Below are 20,000 nucleotides of genomic sequence, written 5' to 3'. Positions count from 1 at the left end.
GTCGTCACTTCGTCTAAGTCGTCAGATGTTGTCCATTCCAACGTAATGGAAACTCAAGTAAATTACCACTCCTAACTCGTCACACGGAACTGCTGCCTCATGAGACGCCCGATTTCATGGAATCGTGATGCTCGCTCATTGGTGTACACCGCCAGTGATAGGCTATTCATAACTGCGTACACACGTTGATCGCACTGCAGGCAAGACAATGGCGACTAAGCGTAAGCTTACAACTAAAACCTACAAAGAAAAATACGACATTATCCAGTTTTGCGAGGCAAACCCACTGATGACGAAAACAGACATAGCTGAGAAGTTGGACATCAAACGGCAGACATTGAACGATATCTTGAAGAATAAGGGCACGATGTTTGGACAAGTGGAGAAGATCGTGAGGCCGGTGGGAAGTGTGAAATGTGTGTCCTTTGAAGATGTCGATGACGCGCTCATCATCTGGTTTCGGCAAATGTCGGCTCAGCCAAATATTCGGTTTCGGCCGATTCGGCCAAATATTCGGCCAATACTGTCTTTCGGTGGAGGATTGCCCAGCCAACATCATGGAATACAATGACTTGAATCCCTTCTCATGCACCAGATGCCCAAGAGTTTGAGGCAGTCAAACATAACGGATTACTTCGCGAAGAAGTAAAGGATCGATCGAGCTTAGTGTTGAAGTCCGATCATGGTTTTATATTGGCTTGTTTTGTACATTACCGCACTCACTTACACATAGGCATTGAGTGGTAATCATCAACACGATGACTGTGTGTCATGTAATTTGTCACCATACCATCACTGATGGTAAACGAGTTGTCTTACAGAGTTGTTCATTATCTTTACTTTTGATAAACTCATTCATGAATTCCATCTTTGCTTGATCACTTTCCAATTCACCAACTCACCCCCACCTATGCCCCGAGGATGGTGTTTTCCTTTTTGTACAATAGCCGGCTCTCACATATATGTGTCCAGGCCACGCGCGACTTCATCCTTCACCCCACAGTCATCATGAATGTTCGCATACGCGTAAGTCGTCACATTTCTAAGTCGTCACTTTTTTCTCGGTCCCGATGGTGACGACTTACGCCTAGTCCACTGTGTGTATATATATATAAATATATATATATGTATATATATATATATATATATGTATATGTATGTATATATATGTATATATGTATATGTATATATATATATGTCTATATATGTATGTATATGTATATATTTGTATATATATGTATATATATATATATGTATTTGTATATATATGTATATATATATATATATATATATATATATATATATATATATATATATATATATATGTATGTATATGTATATATTTGTATATATATGTATATATATATATATATATATATATATATATATATATATATATATATATACATACAGTCATGCGCCACTTAACGACGGGGTTACTTTCTGAGAAACGCGTCGTTAAGCGACGTCGTCGTTGTGCGAACATCATTTTTTTTCTTTTTCATTTTCGTTTTCGAACATCGTACTTACACAAACCAAGACACCTAGGCTATATAGTGTAGCCTATTGCTCCTCGGATACAAACCTGTACAGCATGTTACTAAACTGAATTTGTGTTTTAATGTCGACTAAGAACAACGATTTATTCGCGGAATTCTTCAATTCAAAGGTAATTTACTTGCTCGAAGCTAAACGTGCAAACATTGGTTCAGTTTGAAAGCTGATTTCCTTGAATCCCGATTTCGCACGATCCTGTATTTTTCGCGATGACATTTTATGGACCTCAACGATCGCATTATAACAGGGCCACACTGTCGTTTATTATCATTATGAGGTATTATGTACTGTACAGTGTACATAATTGTATGTGCTATTTTTATACGAGGCTACATCACTCGGTGATAGGAATTTTTCAGTTACATTTTTTTTTTAAGAGCTGGCAGATCCGTCGTATATGCGATCCGTCGTTGCTCGGAACGTCGTTAAGCTGCGCTTGACTGTATATTCATATATACATATATATTTATATTTATATATATATATATATATTTTTTTTTTTAGCTATGTTCACGTGTGTGTGTGTGTGTGTTTATGTGTGTGTGTATATATATATATATATATATATATATATATATATATATATATATACTATATATGAATGTATAATGTGTATATATATATATATATATATATATATATATATATATATATATATATATATATATATATATATATATATATATATATATACTGTATATGAATGTATAATGTGTATATATATATATATATATATATATATATATATATATATATATATATATATATATATATATATATATAATTTTTATTTGGTGGTGTTGGTGTTGGTGCCTGGTGTTGGTGCAGTGGTTAGGGCAGCGGCTTGGGATCCAAAAGGTCCTGAGTTCAAGCCCCGTTGGGCCACTGAATTAATACACCAGGGGGTTGACTCAGCCTGTCATCCTTCCGAGGTCGGCGAAATGAGTACCAGTGGACTGGGCCGGTGTCTACCCCGGTTAAAATAGGTGTACCATATCCCTGTGTTGTAAGAGGCGACCAGGGTTGCGTCAGGAAGGGCATCCGGCGTAAAACATGTGCCAAATCACTATGCGGATCATACGGATGATCCGTTGTGGCGACCCTGAACGGGAGCAGCCGAAAGAAGAAGAAGAAGATCTATAATTTTATATATATATATATATATGTAATTTTTTTATATATTATGTATAGATATATATATATATATATATATATATATATATATATATATATATATATATATATATATATATATATATATATATATATATATATATATATATATCTTCTTCTTTTGGCTGCTCCCGTTAGTAGTCGCCACAGCGGATCATCCGTATGATCCGCATAGTGATTTGGCACATGTTTTACGCCGGATGCCCTTCCTGACGCAACCCTGGTCGCCTCTTACAACACAGGGATATGGTACACCTATTTTAACCGGGGTATACACCGGCCCAGTAAACTGGTACTCACTTCGCCGACCTCAGAAGGATGACAGGTTGAGTCAACCCCCTGGTGTATTAATTCAGTGGCCCAACGGGGCTTGAACTCAGGATCTTTTGGATCCCAAGCCGCTGCCCTAACCACTGCGCCAACACCAGGAGATATATATATATATATATATATATATATATATATATATATATATATATATATATATATATATATATATATATATATATATATATATATATATATATATATATATATATATATATATATATATATATATATATATATATATATATTTATATATTTATATATATATATATATATATATATATATATATATATTTATATATTTATATATATATATATATATATATATATATATATATATATATATATATATATATATATTTGGTGTAAATTATGAACATGACTTCAGCGTCATGCCATTGAGTCAGTGTGCTTCTTTGGTTGAATTGAATATTCCTTACTCCAAACCTCTTGTCTGGTGATCAGCAAGGCAGAGACAATGTGCTCACATCGCAGGTGACACTTGTTGCTGGCATGTTTTTCCAACAAGCGCTGTTATTGGACTCGATCTCTGCCCTTCTGCCTCATCAAATTAGGGGGTTCGATTCAGTTATATTAATGATCCTCGTATGGTCATGAATAAACGATCAGCAGTGTGTTGTCCTGATGAGCCAACAACAAGGGTAAAATCTTGATTGACTTCTCTGCTGTCTTCTATTCATGACCATAGGCTTTCGCCTCAGTCTGCAAAGGCTTGTGTACCATACACATGCCTCCTTGTTTGGAGGTGATGTGATGGTATCATGTATCTACATGACGTCATCATCATGTCATAGAGTCATTGTCGTGTGTTGCTTTGGTTGAATATATATGCAAGTTAAGCGATTGTGTCTGAACGGGATAAATGTCACAACCACAGTAAGTACAGTGCTGAATGATTCCTCATTTTAGAGCTCTTGGATCCAGACAGTACATGCAGGTGTTTAAAATATTATAATTCATGCAATTTCGAGTTATGTTCATTTTTGTTGTGCAAGTGGTGTATATGCTCAAAGTTGTTGGTTTGCACATCTTCCGGAAGTTAAAAATTAATGTAACCACAAACTAGTCAGTCAATTCGGTCAACATATAATTACCTTTCCGTCAATTTACTTTACCGAGAAACCTCATCAGTCTCAACAGTTCGTGACTATTATGCTATCAAAGGAATATCTTTGCACAAAAATTAATGAATTTGCATTCCCTTTCCAACAAATTCATTTTCTAACTACTTTACTAACAAAAAACTTCACTTATCAATGAATTCATTTATAAATGACACTTGGGACTCCTTTCTAATGCTCTCACTTTGTTTTTATCCCTCGCCGCGTGGCGGAAGGGGGATATTGTTGTCACCCGGGTCGTCCGTCCGTACGGCTTTCCGTCCGTCCGGCTGGCTGGGCGTCAACATTTATAGCTGTGAGTGCGATAACTCATTAACTGTTCGCCATATCGATTTGAAATTTGGGTCACACATGTACCACCTGAAAAGGAAGAAACCTATTGATTTTGGGCGTGGCCGGATCCAAGATGGCCTACTGGTTCAGTGGCAGGGGATTCCCCATATCTGTTGGGTATATTTATACACATGTCAGAGCATTCTTTTGTACGCCTCACAATGCTTTGCTTTAATATAAAAAGGCATTTCTTGATAAACATACTTCCAAGGTTGAAGGTTTTAAATTCTGGCTTCAACATTGCCATCTTCAACCCCTTCAACCCCCAAGATTTTGATAATTTATCTGGAGAGCTCTCTCTTTAGGCTTGGAGAACAGTTCATTTGAGAACTTATCCCATCTGGTTCTCTTTCCATTGATTGGTCAATCCCATCTGGCATTAAAGTGATGAGGTGTTAAGTTATTCAAATCAAGCATTTGCTCAATGTACTCATGCAATCTGGAGTCAAACAGTCGACAGGCCAAGTCAAAAGCCTTCCAATTAAAGCTTCCGTTTTGTATTGCCAGTGATGCCTGAAAATAAAAGATGAAGGTGAGAAAATATTCCACAGACAAGAGAAAAGAGGAATATATGAATGGAGGTGAGCAGTGAGCCTGGATTTTGGGAGTTTAACAAGAAAAGGGTTACTGGCAGACGATGTGCACCATGCAAAAGCCTTGGAGGGACAGCACCAAGAGAGGGCAGAGGGTGCAAGATTAAAAAGGAGGTGGGAGAACACACAGTGGCGACCAACCTGCCTGTGATGCGAAAGTAAAAAGTCATGAAGTCCCTCAACTTCGTCATGGGATATCTGAATAATTTCTGAGGGCCTTGTTTTCCATGGCATCAAGAAGAGCATGATGTGAGGCAGGGGCACCATCCCAAATGGGAGTGTAGTATTCCATCAAGCTGTGAATGAATGCCTTCTAGCTTGTCAAAACTTCAGACTGGCCATGAAAAGACCTTGAATGATGAAGGATGCCCAGTCAGCAGCTGGTTTTTGGTGCCCATCTTGGAAATTTGATCTCCCAAAAGGTTCATGGCTGATGGTGAAGTCCAGAATTTTGAGTGACTTAACTTCTTCAAGTGATTTGTTGAGGAACTAGGTGGGAAGGTTTTCCAAACGATTCTTGCACTGAGACATGGTGGGTGTGTGGGATTTGTTGAGGTTGAAGGACATATTCCAAGTGTTGTACCAGCTCCTGATTCTGTGAAGATCCGTAGAGAGGGAAGAGGCTGCTGCCTGCCTGTCTGAAGGAAGAGAAATGAATACAGGAATGATATTGGTTCTCAGGATGAAAACAGGTTCCCAGGAATATTGCTTTCTGAACAACAATCTTTTGGAATGATCTCTAAAATCAAGGCCCCAAAAGTGCTTTAACATGTTTTAACATGGTAAAAGCATACATTGTGAAATATGCCTCTTGGGTGTTTAGGCCTTGTGAAAAAACAAATAAACATGTGCTGGTGAAGCTCAACAGAATTCAATAATCACTTATGAACATGTAATTATGTGAAAAAAATCCACCAATGGACCCAAGGAGATTTACATTTTCTTATTTTCTCAAGGGGATTGTAGCTTTAATTCAGTGACTTGGGAAAGCTTTAGAAGTTCAAGCTTCTCAAGAGCATTGAACAGTTGTCACATGACATTTTTGCATTGCCAGTGATGCCTGAAAAGAAAAGTGGAAGGAGCTACAGATGATTTTCGATTGTCCTTTTGTCATTCTTAATAAATGACATTATTCTCCTTTTGTCAATGATGATAATCATTTGCCTTTTTGCAGAAGCAATAGACGCTAGTTGGAATTGTCACGTCCAAAGTGGAAGAGTTCTCGTGTCATTATCGCAGAGGTTGTTGCCATTGCTGTTTGATCTCGAAATCAAAAAGGTTTTGAGGTTTGTGTCTTATTGCTTTTGTCTTATCGCATGGTCATACTGTCCTGCTCGGGGGAAGATTGAACATGGAGAACGCATGTGCTGACCTGGGTTGTATTGTTCATCAGTTCCTGATGCACATTCACTCCTTGTGTTGAGACGAGTGAAGCATCTCACACACGTCTGAGCAGTTAACCTGAAGACGGTGGATTTTAATTGACAACCTGAATAAATGACTGTGAGATTGATTTATCGACTGTTACGGTGTATATTTGTGTAGCAAGCTCTTCGCTCCACTTGAAGGACAGCATGGCACAACGTTGATGTCCGTCCGAGTGAAGGGAAAGAAGAAAGAAGCGATATTTGCAATTAATTTTCACTTGTTATCAGATTTGATGACCAATGACAGGTATAACCTGAAATTATTGACATGCAACTCATCGGCCTCTTTGCCAAGCCCTGGTGACTCAGATGCTTCTGCAGTGCAGGCAAGGGTCTGTGAACAATCTGATGGTAACGTGCCATTAGAGTAAAATCATGGCTTCCCCAACACTTGCATCCCACACTCAAGCTCGAACCCACGCTACTCATTAGATATCCCGTTACACCACTTCACCGTTTTTGCCTCGCTTGTCACCGACACTCAATTAGATTCTCAATTTATTTCACTTTGGGTAATTGCAACTGTCACCTTTATGGGATTACACCATAATTGATGCTTAACTGGAGCAGATTTGCCAGAGCCTGGATAGTAGATGTCGGACTAGATAAAGCAAACGGTTGACTCAAGTCCCAAGCAATGGCGGCCAAGTGGCCGATCTGTCATAAATTGTTCTCATTTCATATCTTGACACCTTCAAAAAGCACTATAGCCCGGTTCCCAGGAATGATATTGCTTTCAAAACAACCCTCGCTAAACACTGACAGGGCTTTTATCAGCTGTAGGACAAAGTTCACCGTTGTCTGTGCTGTATTTCAATTTGGAGGGCCATTGGCTGATGGTCGCGAGAAAGCTAATTTTCTGCAGCACTGGTTCGGCTAATCTGAGAGGGATTCTACACCTGATTTGTGGACACTGTTTCCAAGCCTAGAAGTGCTAACCCCTGAAGTATAATTTCTTACCTGCTTCTGCAGCCCATTTTCGTTTCACTGCCGTGGCTTGCAACCCCATGTCTCCGATTTTCTTTCCAATAATCCGCTTTGGCAATTGGTCCTTCCGTAAGTCACGTGGACTCCCCTGGCAGTCAGATCACCTGGCTGTATACCCTTCAGAGTGTTTCTGAATGCTTGTTGCTATAAAAAGAAGAAGAAAAAAAGCATTAATTGGGTTTGATAAATACATTTCAGTCCAGATGCGTTTTTGGTGTAATGCGATGTGATCCCTGAAGTGTCCCCACACAGTGATGGTGCTGGCCAGCATGATGAATGTTTGTTGGGGCCACTAAAACCCCGGAAGACCATGCTCATTTGCTGACTGTATTCCAACTCTCACCATTGCCTTATTTTGTATACTCGGTGTTAGCCAGAAATTCATTGCAATGATTTTTCTTCTTTGGTGGAATTCCTGAAATTAATCCCAAAGGTATGTGTTGGCTTGGTCATACGTTTTTGTTGAAGCGATAGATTCACTCCCGAGGGTACGTGACAATTGTAACGTTTGAGCTTTTTCAGGCAAAGTTATCCGTATCGTCAGAGCAAACCTCATAAACAAATGTTTTAACGTTCAGACTCTGCACGCATTAGATGATGTTCTGTGGTGCTAATTTTGGGAGCTGTTTCTCGTTTTACTCTAGAGATTTTTTTTGTTCGACACATTACATCCACCAAGGTTACATGGAGCGTTGAAAAACTTATCTCGGAACAACATCCTTACAAAAATCCGATATATATTTTTATATATATATATATATATATATATATATATATATATATATATATATATATATATATATATATATATCTAGTATGTAAATGGATTTATATAATTTATATAAAAAAAGACTCATTATACTTGTTTTCCCCAGGGACTCTTAGACTATATTGTGAGCATCTTGTTTGGAGAATCTTTTGATTGCCCCATAAATTTGTTTGGAAAGCATTTCACTTTAGAGATCTCAGAGGAATCTAGAATGCAAGAAGAAGATTGGAAATAGACACATTGGAAAATTTAATGTCAACACTTCCAGATTTTTGTTTTTTGATGTTCATTTTGATCTGCTATACTTTTTATGGAGCGTCGGTGCTGCCAAAGCAGTTCCTTGGTAGGGGGCAGTGTGACCACTCCTTGGCTTTTTTCACAAGATCTTGGCTTTTCGTTGTTCACCATGGCGTCTTGGTTTTCTATAGGTTTTCTTGGCGTATAGGTTTTCTATTATCATCGCTTTTCCGAAACCTTGTGAATTATAGGCTTTTCTCATTGGCTCACCTTGGCATTTATGAAAATGAGTGGTCACACTGGTAGGGGGTTATACTGGGTGGTTTGCCATTGCCTTCGCAGCATTGCTTGTCCATGTTCTCTGCTTTGAAATGCTGAATGTCATGCAAAGAAGCGGCACGTACATTTTTTATTTTTTTAATCTTTGGTATAACTCGGCTGGGGTTTGAAACGCCGACCTCCCAGTTTTAGAACAGACGCTACAACCATTAGACCACCGAGTCCGGTGGCTTTCAAATACCCGAAATTAATAAATGTGTAATTGTTACCACATTACAATTTACTGTTGATCCCCTCAAAAGCATCATAATATTAATAATAATAATAATAATAATAAAAATAATTAATTAATCAAATGCATTTATATCGTGCCGATATATCTATCAATTAAAGTCATTCAAAGGCACTTCATGATGCAGTGGGCAGGGCCTTCAGGCCCATAAGCCATGTGCAATGGTAGCCAACCTATGGTTGTTTGTGCCATATGCTTTGTAATTGCTGTGTCCAGCAAGGAAGCAGCCCGTAACATTTTGAAATTCTTTGTTATGTCTCGGCTGGGGTTTGAACCGATGACGTTGCAGACTCAGAGCGGACACTCCAACAATTACAGTGCCGAGTCTGGTTAAAGCACAAATGTTAGCTTTTTGAGCTTTTCACAAGCAACACACTGTTATGTTGGACAAATGGGACATGCGGCTGCTCTGTGCAAATTGTCCATCGGATATTTAGCCATGGGTAACGTGCCCTCACTATGCATGTTACTCCCTCTGCCTCTGATATGTTTTACAAAAGCGAACAATAAATCATCAAGGAATTGGGTAACTTAACAAAAAACAAAAGTTCTAGACTTTTTAAAGTAAAAGGATTATGTTTCAGAATCCAAGCTGTAATTGTAATTTTTAGTGCAGTGACAGCACACGATGTTGAAGTGCACTAATAGAATTGTTAGTTCTGGTGATTCGCAAATCATTTACCGCAGTACAGAAATACATTAATGGGTCTGACAGGATGATGCAGAGGTAGCGCCACTTCCCTTTGAGTTGTCCAGCACGGGTTCGATTTCCAGCCTGATTATATACTGTCCGAATGGTGTTTCACAGACAGAGAGAGAGAGAGAGAGAGAGAGAGAGAGAGAGAGAGAGAGAGACAGAGACAGACAGACAGACAGACAGAGACAGACAGAGACAGACAGACAGAGACAGACAGAGACAGACACAGAGACAGAGACAGAGACAGAGACAGAGACAGAGACAGAGACAGAGACAGAGAGAGAGAGAGAGAGAGAGAGAGAGAGAGAGAGAGAGAGAGAGAGAGAGAGAGAGAGAGAGAGAGAGAGAGAGAGAGAGAGAGAGAGAGAGAGAGAGAGAGAGAGAGAGAGAGCCTTGGATCACAAAGTGTGCCGTCCTTCCGACGGACGTGAAGCGGGTGTCCCATTTTGCTCTCATGAGTTGGTGGACGTGAAATATCTCACCGAGTAGGTGAGTTATCGCCGGCACTCTGAACACCTGAGTGTAAAAACACATGGCGTTAGGGAGTGACAACTTCTCCTTCTGAGCACTGAAAGAGCACTTTGGCAAATGACAGGCACATCAGCAGAATCGGATCCAGAACAATATTTTGTTGTTGTGTACGTGAGCATTTCGCAGCTTTGAAAACAAAACATTCAAAAAGTCAGTTTAGAGTCACAGGGAAGTGTGGCAACATTTTAACATCCTCTTTTTCTCGGACATGGGGTTAATGTTTGAAATGTCAGCTTCTCCTGGTTTCCCACGGCAGTTAACATCCCTCGATCAATGCTCTGTTGATCCCATTCATTGTTCTATCTGTCGGCCAACACAGATCGACACGAGGCTCTTACCAGACTCGGTGTTCAACATATTAACAAATGTTTTTGGTGTTTGTGATGAATATGATAGATGTGAATGGAAAAATAACAGAATGGATTGCATTTCTTTGAGGATGACAGCACAAATCACAATGAGGTTTGTTTTTTGGGGTTTTTTTTAACACATGGTCTAATTCTTCTGGAAGGGCGATGACACAGGACAACAAAATCAGATCACAGCACAACACAAAGGGAACAGCAGGATAAAGGGGAAACACAAACAGCAGGGCAGAGGGAAAAGTAGATGGAGATGGACGAAGAAGGGATGCAAGGAACAACGAAGAGTAAGACAGAACGCAAAAGGTGGACAATATGGATAGAGCAGTACAATTTTGGGATCGGTGCGGAGCGGTTTAACGGGTGTAAAATGAAGGTCATGATTTTGGATGGGGGATGACTTGAGATAGTGGTGAACAGTTGTCTTGAAGACCTTGAGGGAAGAATGAGATTGAAGTGTGTGGAAGGTGGTTCCATCGGCTGGAAAATAGAATGGAACAAATGAGTGGAGGTGAGCTGTGGTCCTGGATTTAGGTGGTTTAACCACAAGGGGGATGATGGTAGACGGTGTGAGCCCTGCAGAAACCTGTGGGGATGAAGCACAGAGAGAGAGAGAGAGAGAGAGAGAGAGAGAGAGAGAGAGAGAGAGAGAGAGAGAGAGAGAGAGAGAGAGAGAGAGAGAGAGAGAGAGAGAGAGAGAGAGAGAGAGAGAGAGAGAGAGAGAGAGAGAGAGAGAGAGAGAGAGAGAGAGAGAGAGAGAGAGAGAGAGAGAGAGAGAGAGAGAGAGAGAGAGAGAGAGAGACAGAGAGAGTGAGAGAGAGGGAGAGAGAGAGAGAGAGAGAGAGAGAGAGAGAGAGTCCAGAAATGAGGCAGAAGACATGAGACCACCGACTTGTCGGCAATGATGAAGTGATAGGCCCATAGATTCAGCTTCTTCACAAGAGATTTCCATGATATTGAAGGCCTTGGTTTCCACATCATCAAGCGAAGCAAGATGTAAGGCAGGGGAGCCAGCTTCGAGGGGAGAGCAGTACTCTATAGAGCTACAGATGGAAGCCTTGTAGGTCGATTGGAACTCAGGTGTGCCAAGGAAAGACTTTTCACGATGGAGGATACCCAGTCGGCATCTGGCTTTGGAGGCCAATTTTGACTGGTGGCTTGCCCAAGAGAGATCATGGGTGAGAGTGAAACCCAATAGTTTGAGTGATTGAACTGCTTTGGGAGGGTTGTTGAGAAATGGATGAGGATGAGGTGGATGAGTGATTGGATGGATGTCTGTCAGATTGATGAGGGATGTCACAGCGGAGAGTGGAGTCGTCAGTCAAGAAATAAAGAGGATTTTCCAAAGAGTCAATGAGATCATTGGTGAAGATTACGAATAGGATGGGGCCGATAACACTGCTTTGGGCTCCTCCAGCCTTGACAGGGAAAGCAGATGAAAGGGTTCCGTTGAGAGCCAAATGTTGGCTATGAATGAAGTCAGTAATACAAGGGTGGAGTTTGCCTTGGATTCCATAAGCAGACAGTTTGGAGTGCAAGGCAGGATGCCAGACTGTATCAAAAGCTCGAGGTTTGTCCAGAGAGACGGCCCTGATCTCACGTCTGACATTGAGGACCACCATAGATTGTTGGAAGAGTTGAAGCAGAATACTTTGTGGAATGCTTTGAGACGACTTTGAGAATCAAGACTAATGCTTTGAGGTTGCCTTCGTTTGGATTTCTCTTCCAGGTTGAGAATGCAAGTTCTTTTGAAGCAACCACCTGACCACAGGGTTCAGAGTACCAAGAGCGGGAGAATGAGTAAGATAATTGAAGACGAGATGGGATGAATCTGTGTATAAGAGAGAGCAGGCTTCTGTGGAAGAATTCCTAGGCTGAATTTGTATCAGTAGTGGTGGTGGTGGTGGTGGTAGATATAGGAGACCAGTCCTGAAATGTGATGGCTGCTTGCAGTCCCTATCAGTTTACTCGAGTGAACTGGCAGACTCGCTGGCACAGAGACTGTTCTCTGCGAGTGGCCAGAGAAATGTTGACCTTCACGAGCGCATGATCAGAAGAGCCAATTGGGGCAGAGATGTAAGAACATGAAATAACGGCACTTGGGACAATCGAGCGCCGTTTATCGGGTGTCCACTCAGTGGGGAGAGGAGCGAAGCTTCCCCCTCGTTGCTTCCTGTTTGAAGCAGAATCAAAATTTACTTATTTGGTCCCATCTTGTCAAACATCAATATGGTGCACAGTCTGGGACAACACTGAGTGGAAGTCGGTGCTGCATGATCCCGCAGGGCCGTAAACAAGGAAACTAGAATGGCACTTGGTAAAGCGCATACCTCCGTCAAGCTGAACAGTTTACGTTTTGTGTCCCACTGATAGGCCGGATCTGCATCCAGACCTGAACCTAAATCTAATCGGCTTGTTCTTTTCACCCACCCAACTCATCCGAATCCGTCCAGAACGTTTTGAGATATCATGTTATATCTCGTTTTTGGCCTTCTCAGTGGTAAACTAGAATTGCACTCGGTAGAGCGCATCCCTCCATCACGTAATGCCTGATCCACGAGAACATAACGGGCCCAATACATTTTTGAAATATCATGCTATTCAGGACTATATCGTTTTTGGTCCCATCTTGTCAAAGTGGACATCCCTCTGGCTGTTATCAGAAAACCACCTCGGCGCCGTCGAGTCTGGCATTTCACTCAGGCCGACTGGCAGGGTCTCCAAGCAGCCCTCAAACTTCAAGACTGGTCTCATATCGCTACTTTCTCCAACATCAATTCATCCTGGGATTTTCTTTCAAAGAACTTTGCTCTCCCTCATGCACAGATTTATCCCCTCTCGTTTTCAGTTGTCCTACACTTCCTCCCGCCCATGGTTTACTGAAGCTTGTGGTGAGGCAGTTGTCCTGAAACAACTTGCCTTTGCCTCATGGAAAGCAAGCCCAACTGAGGGCAATCTCAGTTCCTTCCATAAAGCTTGGAACAAGTGTGTATCTTCCCTCAGGAGAGCCAGAAAACAACATCTTTCTTAGCTCAAGTCTGAATTCTCAAACCTCTCTCCCTCCTCCAAATCCTGGTGGTATCTAATAAAATCTGTTTCTGGTGTATGTTCCCCCTCCATCCCCTCCCTTATCTCAAATGGCCACACTGCTGATACCACACGTGAAAAAGCTGAATGATTAAACTCGGTAGTTGCATCGAAATCTTGTGTCCAAAACCCATCGCTTTCTGTAGCCACCTTACCCAGTTGCACCCAACTGTCCTGAGAATCCGTGTCCTTTTCTCCTGACAAGGTGGAGAGCTTGCTGTCAAACCTCGACTGAGATTCTACAATCGGTCAAGACGGCATCGGCCCTCGTGTCCTAAAAACCTGCTCCTCTGCGCTTGCTCACCCTCTCTCTGTTCGATTCACCCTCTCATTTGCTCAAGGTCATCTGCCATCTGTTTGGAAATCAGCAAACATTGTTGCCCTGCATAAAAAATGTGCAAAAACAGATCCCTGCAACTCGAAACCAATCAGCCTTCCCCAATCATCAGCAAGGTTATGGAATCCATCATCACTTCAGACATGAAATCCTTCCTCTTCTCCAATGGTTTTATTTCCAATCATCAATTTGGTTTCAGAGCAGGTCACTCTACCCTGAATATGCTGCTTCTGCTCTCCCAACAATGGATGGAGGTCCTCAATGCCGGACATGAAATCAGAGCCGTATCCGCAGACATATCGCGTGCTTTTGACATGGTCTGGCACCCTGTCCTGCTCACCAAACTCTCTTCCTATGGTATCCAAGGCCATCTCCACTCATGGCTCACAGACTTCCTCTCCTGTCCCAGTCACCGTGTGGCCCTAAATGGAGTTCTTTCATCCCCTCTTTCTGTCCAGGCTGGAGTTCCTCAAGGTAGCGTTCTGGGTCCTGTTCTTTTTCTGGTTTTCATCAACGATCTCCCTGACTCCCTGGAAAATCCTCTTTATCTCTTTGCTGATGAATCCATCCTCTGCCTTACCATCTGTCATCTCTCAGATGGGCAAGCAGAAACTTCTTCGCTCTCTGCAGATCTGGGTAAAATCACAAACTGGTCCAACACGTGGAACGTGTCTTTTAATCCGGACAAATCTCACACTCTCACTGTCTCTCCGAAAGGACCGTTTGGACCCCCCCCCCCCCCAAACTACTGTCTCAACAATGCTCTGGAAGAAGTCCTTTCTTTCAAGCTTCTGGGTCTCACTATCTGCCATGATCTTTCTTGGGAAAGCCACATTTCCAACCTGGCCTCCAAAGCCAGTCGCCGACTAGGAATCCTCCATCGTGCAAAGTCCTTCCTCGGCCCACCTCAGCTCCTGACCACATTCAAAGCTTTCATCCGCAGCATGATGGAGTACTGCTCTCCCTTCTGGGCTGGTGCTCCTGCCTCCCACCTTTCTCGGCTTCACACTGTGGAAACCAAGGCACTTCGGATCATTGGCATCTCCCGCGATGAGGCTGAGTCTTTGGGCCTCTCACTCTCTCCCTGCAGGCAAGTCAGTGGTCTTTCTGTCTTATACCGTCTCCTCTCCAGTCTCGCCCCACCTGCTCTGTCTGCGATTTGTCCCCACTATATTTCCGCAGGGCACCCAATGTCTGCCAATAACCCCTTTCTGGTAAAACTACCAAAATCACGAATCACTGCTCACCTTCACTCTTTCATTTCTCTTTTTTCCTGTCTTTGGAATAAACTCCCTCACTCTGTTCAATCTCATTCTTACCCTCCAAGCTTTCAAAACAGCTGTGCACCACCACCTCTTATCGTCCCCCATCCAAATCCTCGATCTTTTCTACCCCTGTTAATCCACCCCAAACCCACCTCCTTCAAATTCCCTGCTTTCCTTCCTGAAAGTGCCTGTAATGTCCATCTTGTATACCCCGTGTTTCCCATCCCATCCCTCTCCCTTTCACAGATCTCCAAATGTCTCTGTTCCCCACTGTTTTGTCCTTCCCACTCCCAATGTTCTTCCCACTTGTCCTTCCCACTCCCAAGACTCCCCTCTTGTCTCATGCCCCCTTTGTTGTGCGTTGTGTGTTAGCTCTCATATAAACCTCGATAAGGTATACAAAAAAAACCTCTCAATGGTGAAGAATCACTTTAAAAATTAAATAATCCTCCTGTCTAGATCCGGATTCGGATCTTCACCAAAATCGAATCACTTTGTTCTGCGACGCACCTAACGTGTCGACCAAGTTTCGACCTAATCCGTCCACAACTTTTTGAGATATCGTGATATATATATATCTACATATATGTAACTTTTATCCTGATCTCTCGATGTTGAAGAATCACTTTAAAAATTCTGCTTGTGGGATCCGGATCCGGATCTTCACCAAAATTGTAGCAATTCTTCTTCGTCACACAGCCAACATGTCCACCAAGTGTTTGAGATATCGTGCTATATATTGTTTTTGGCCCGATCTCTCAATGGTGAAGAATCACTTAAAAAAATTCTCGTAGTCGGATCCAGATCTGGATCTTCACCAACATCTAATCATTTCGTCCTTGTCACACACCCAACCCTGTCCACAAAATTTCATCCGGATCCGTCCATAACTTTTTGAGTTATCTTGTACACAGACAAACAGCCAAACAGACAGAATGGAGTGAAAACATATCCTCCTTCGCCTTCGGTGGCGGAGGTAATGAGGAGTCTATTTGGTCCAACAATGCCTTGTAGAATTCCCATGTTAATTTTTCCCACAGCTGTAAATCACAATCTTCTGACGTTTCACTGAAGTCTAAATAATCCGATCTTGATCGGACGACCCAACTTATCCACCAATGTGAAGACGTTTCCAACGACTGTCCTTTCGGCTCCAGTCTGCACGTAGAATCAAATTTGAGCTGCTTGAGTTGCAAAAGATGAAATAGTCATCATTATGTTGTTTCTCAGTTAATGTGACCACAGATGTCCACCAGAGATTTGGGGCATTCATTACCGTAAAGGACCGTGGTGACATTGTCACCACAACTGCCTTTCGCGAGCGGAAACGAGCATTTCATTGAGGGAAACTGTCCTGGTGATATAAGGCCGACAAAGATGTCACCGTGTCATGTGCGAGTGGAGAAGTTACACATTTATAATCAACATTATGGTGTCATATAAAAGTTGCAAATTCAGGGTTATTGTTCTGGAATGTTCAGGAAACGACCATCGATGCATACGCACTGACTCTATAATTCATGAAGAATGTTTAAATCGGAAGTTCCTCGAATCTCAAATGGGTATGTTTAGATTGTGTTTGGCCAGGGTGTTTTAAAAATGTTTTTTTGTTTTGTTCATTTTAAAGTAATGTGCTCCTTGCAAGATGGTGAATGGCAGAAATAATTTTGGGTCTTGTGTGATTGAGTCTCATTGAAATCAAGCATTTATCTTCATGAAGACGCATTAAAGGCAGAATCAACTCCATAAACGCTCAAGCAGCATGATGTGTGCCTGGTATAACATGATTCCCAGCTGGAAACCATTCCGCTTTGAACCTGTTAATGGTGTATTTATTTATTTATTTATTTATTTGTTTTCTTCCTGTGCTCTTTCCTTTTAATTTAAACATCAAGCTTTGGCGAGGTTAATGAGGCAGAGGAGTCGTCTGATTGGTTGTTGATGTTTTGCTTTCACCGATCCGTGTTGATGTGGTACATATCCTTTTTGGACTGACATTGACAATGCAATAGTTCATGATCGTCTGTATGTTTCATGATGTCTGTCAAATGTACTCATGATTTTTAGCTCACCTGGAACAGAGTTCCGGGGAGCTCATGGGATGGTGCGTCATCCGTCCGTCCGTCCGTCCGTCCGTCCGTCCACAAATACTTGCAACTTCTTCTCTGAAACTACACATACGATTTCGCTAAAACTGAAACTGCACCACAACGTTCACCACCGGGTATTTACCAGTTTGTTTATGGCATAAAAAACGGGCCCTGATGGGGTCTACAGGGGTTGTCCCCCCCCATCCCCCCAAATAGGTATTTGCTTTCTTCTCTGAAACCACACACACACAATTTCGATGAAACTTCACCACAACCTTCATCGCCCTTGATCTACCAAAGTTTGTTCGTGACATTAAAAAAAATCGGGCTCAAATGAGATTTATGGGAAGTTGGGTGGGGGGTTGTGGGATGGTTCCACCCGAAAATAGGTATTTGCTATATCATTGGGAGGTACATTTTGACGATTTTGTTCCACATTGATTTCCTCCTCAGTATCATTATTCTTCCAAGTGAGCATCCAGGTGTATTGTCCCTATGTTTTGTGTTTCTTGTCTGTCTGTTCCTTTCTGCACCTTATCAGTGCATTTTCTTCACAAACTGTTCGGAAGTTCTTCTCTGAGCCTTTACCTTCCTGTGTATGCTTATACATACATGCATATGTAGATATACTGTTGTGGAGCCAGGTATCGGCTGCGAGCACGTCCGCTAGGTGGGGCGGTAGGGTCGACTCTACCGAACACCCGGAATCTAGATCGTACCTTTCGGAAAACTCCGACAGGTACGGGTCCCTTACCGGACCGTAAATCGTCAATAATTCCACCACGTGGTACAGGGTTATTTGCCAATCTTAAAAATACCTAGAGATCCATGTGGCGAATTACCGAGTATTCACACCCTCGACGGCACTCGTACGAGTCGAGCCGTTCGCGTGCCCGACCCGTGCGCAACCCGAGCGGACGGTTGCAGAAGTTCCGTCGGTCCAATCGTACATTTACAGCGGCAACAGCCTTTATAATTCACCAACACGCGCCATGCTAAGCCAATGGAAGAAACACAGCAATGAACTGATACATTTAACAAATGTATTTATTTATAATGGGGGGAAAGGGGGGAGCACGCAAGAAGTAGAGTTATCACGACTAATGAGATGCAAGTATGTACAGCAAAGAGCACTTATACAATTCCTACTTACAGAGGGGCCTACACACACACACACACACACACACACACACACACACACACACACACACACACACACACACACACACACCCGCGAACCGGTGGCCACAGCCTTTATTGAGGTCTCCAGCTCAGAGAAAAGCCGAGCTGAAGACCAGAGCATGCACTCAGACCTGTCCGCCATGTGCGGGTACGTTGAGCTGGCGGGGTGGCAGGACTCGGACCTGTTGCAGCCCAAGCATCCACACGACCGGGCTCCCGGCGAACGGAGGCCGGCAGGGCGATGTCTGGCAAGATGAAAAACTGGCTTTCCAAAAGAAGAACCACCACCGGGGACCTTTCGCGTGTGAGGCGAACGTGATAACCACTCGTGTTAGGCGAACATGATAACCACTCTTGGTCAGGCGAACGTGATCACCACTCATGTTAGGCGAACGCGATCACCACTCGCGTCACAAGTTTCTCTCTCCCGGAAAAACAGAGCCGGACCTTTATCCTCGCCCTCCCTCAGCCGAACCTCGGTGTCGTGGTCTATCTCTTCCCTCATTGGCTAGTTTTGGCGTGCAGAAAGCGCTCGTCGTCCTGTCATTGGCCAAAACGGGCGCCAAGGCCATTGATTGGACCGGGGGGGGGGGCGTGATGGGACGTCTCGACTCCCCACCCCCCAAAGAGGCTTCGCTTCTCTTGGAGCCCGCTCTGTGCCCTTTGACCGACTTACGGCCACCTCGTCCACCCCCCCTCCCGGATTGGGCGAGAGAGGCATCATGTCTTAGTGAACTCTGCCCACGTACGTGCTGACACACACGTTGGCCATGGCGTCGGTGTGAGGAAGCGAGGTGAAGGCGTGTTGTTGTAGTTGATGTAAAAATAAATGAAAACCCTAACTATCAAAGTAACTCACAGCGCATGAACATTTATTCACCCATTAAACAAGGGACGGGTCCCTAACTAAAAAACATGTACTTACTGATATAATTGTTCTATAGGACCTGTATGTTGTGTGCTCATGGCTTCCAGATTCGCAACAATACAACCCGTCGCTTCACTGGTGGGGATAAGGGGGTAGCACATTTTCCCCGTCTCATTCCTCTCCCTTCCACAGATCTCCTAATGTCTCTGTTCCCCACTGTTTTGGCCTTCCCACTCCCTCCCTCCTGTCTCATGCCTCCCTTGATGTGCGTTGTGTGTTAGCTCTCATACGAGCCTCGACAAGGTATACAAAAAAAAAAAAAAAAAAAAGAAAAGGGGAAGGTGGGGGAGGAGAAAGAGGATGAAGAATGGGGGGGATAAGAAGGGGGAGGGGAGAGCGAGAAAGGGCGGGGGGAGGTGGGGAGAGTGACACCTCACCAAACATTTCTATACACTGTGGGAAGGA

At 42.8% G+C, this 20,000-nt stretch overlaps 1 protein-coding gene and 1 long non-coding RNA gene across 3 annotated transcripts in view; one reads left to right on the top strand and one right to left on the bottom strand.

The window, feature by feature from the left end:
* The window catches only part of LOC147022626 (uncharacterized), a 52,722-nt gene extending 45,073 nt beyond the window's left edge, over positions 1–7,649 (bottom strand). The window contains exon 1 of the long non-coding RNA XR_015059820.1: positions 7,513–7,649. This is a non-coding gene — a long non-coding RNA (uncharacterized LOC147022626). The remainder of the gene's footprint in view (positions 1–7,512) is intronic.
* ESRRG (estrogen related receptor gamma) overlaps positions 1–20,000 on the top strand; it is a 461,392-nt gene that overhangs the window by 124,907 nt on the left and 316,485 nt on the right. The window lies entirely within an intron of this gene.

This window comes from Eptatretus burgeri, chromosome 7 (assembly GCF_056783735.1).
Source record: "Eptatretus burgeri isolate ZD-2024b chromosome 7, Ebu_testis_v1, whole genome shotgun sequence".
Classification (NCBI taxonomy): Eukaryota; Metazoa; Chordata; class Myxini; order Myxiniformes; family Myxinidae; genus Eptatretus; species Eptatretus burgeri.
This window is presented reverse-complemented; position numbering and strand designations above follow the sequence as displayed.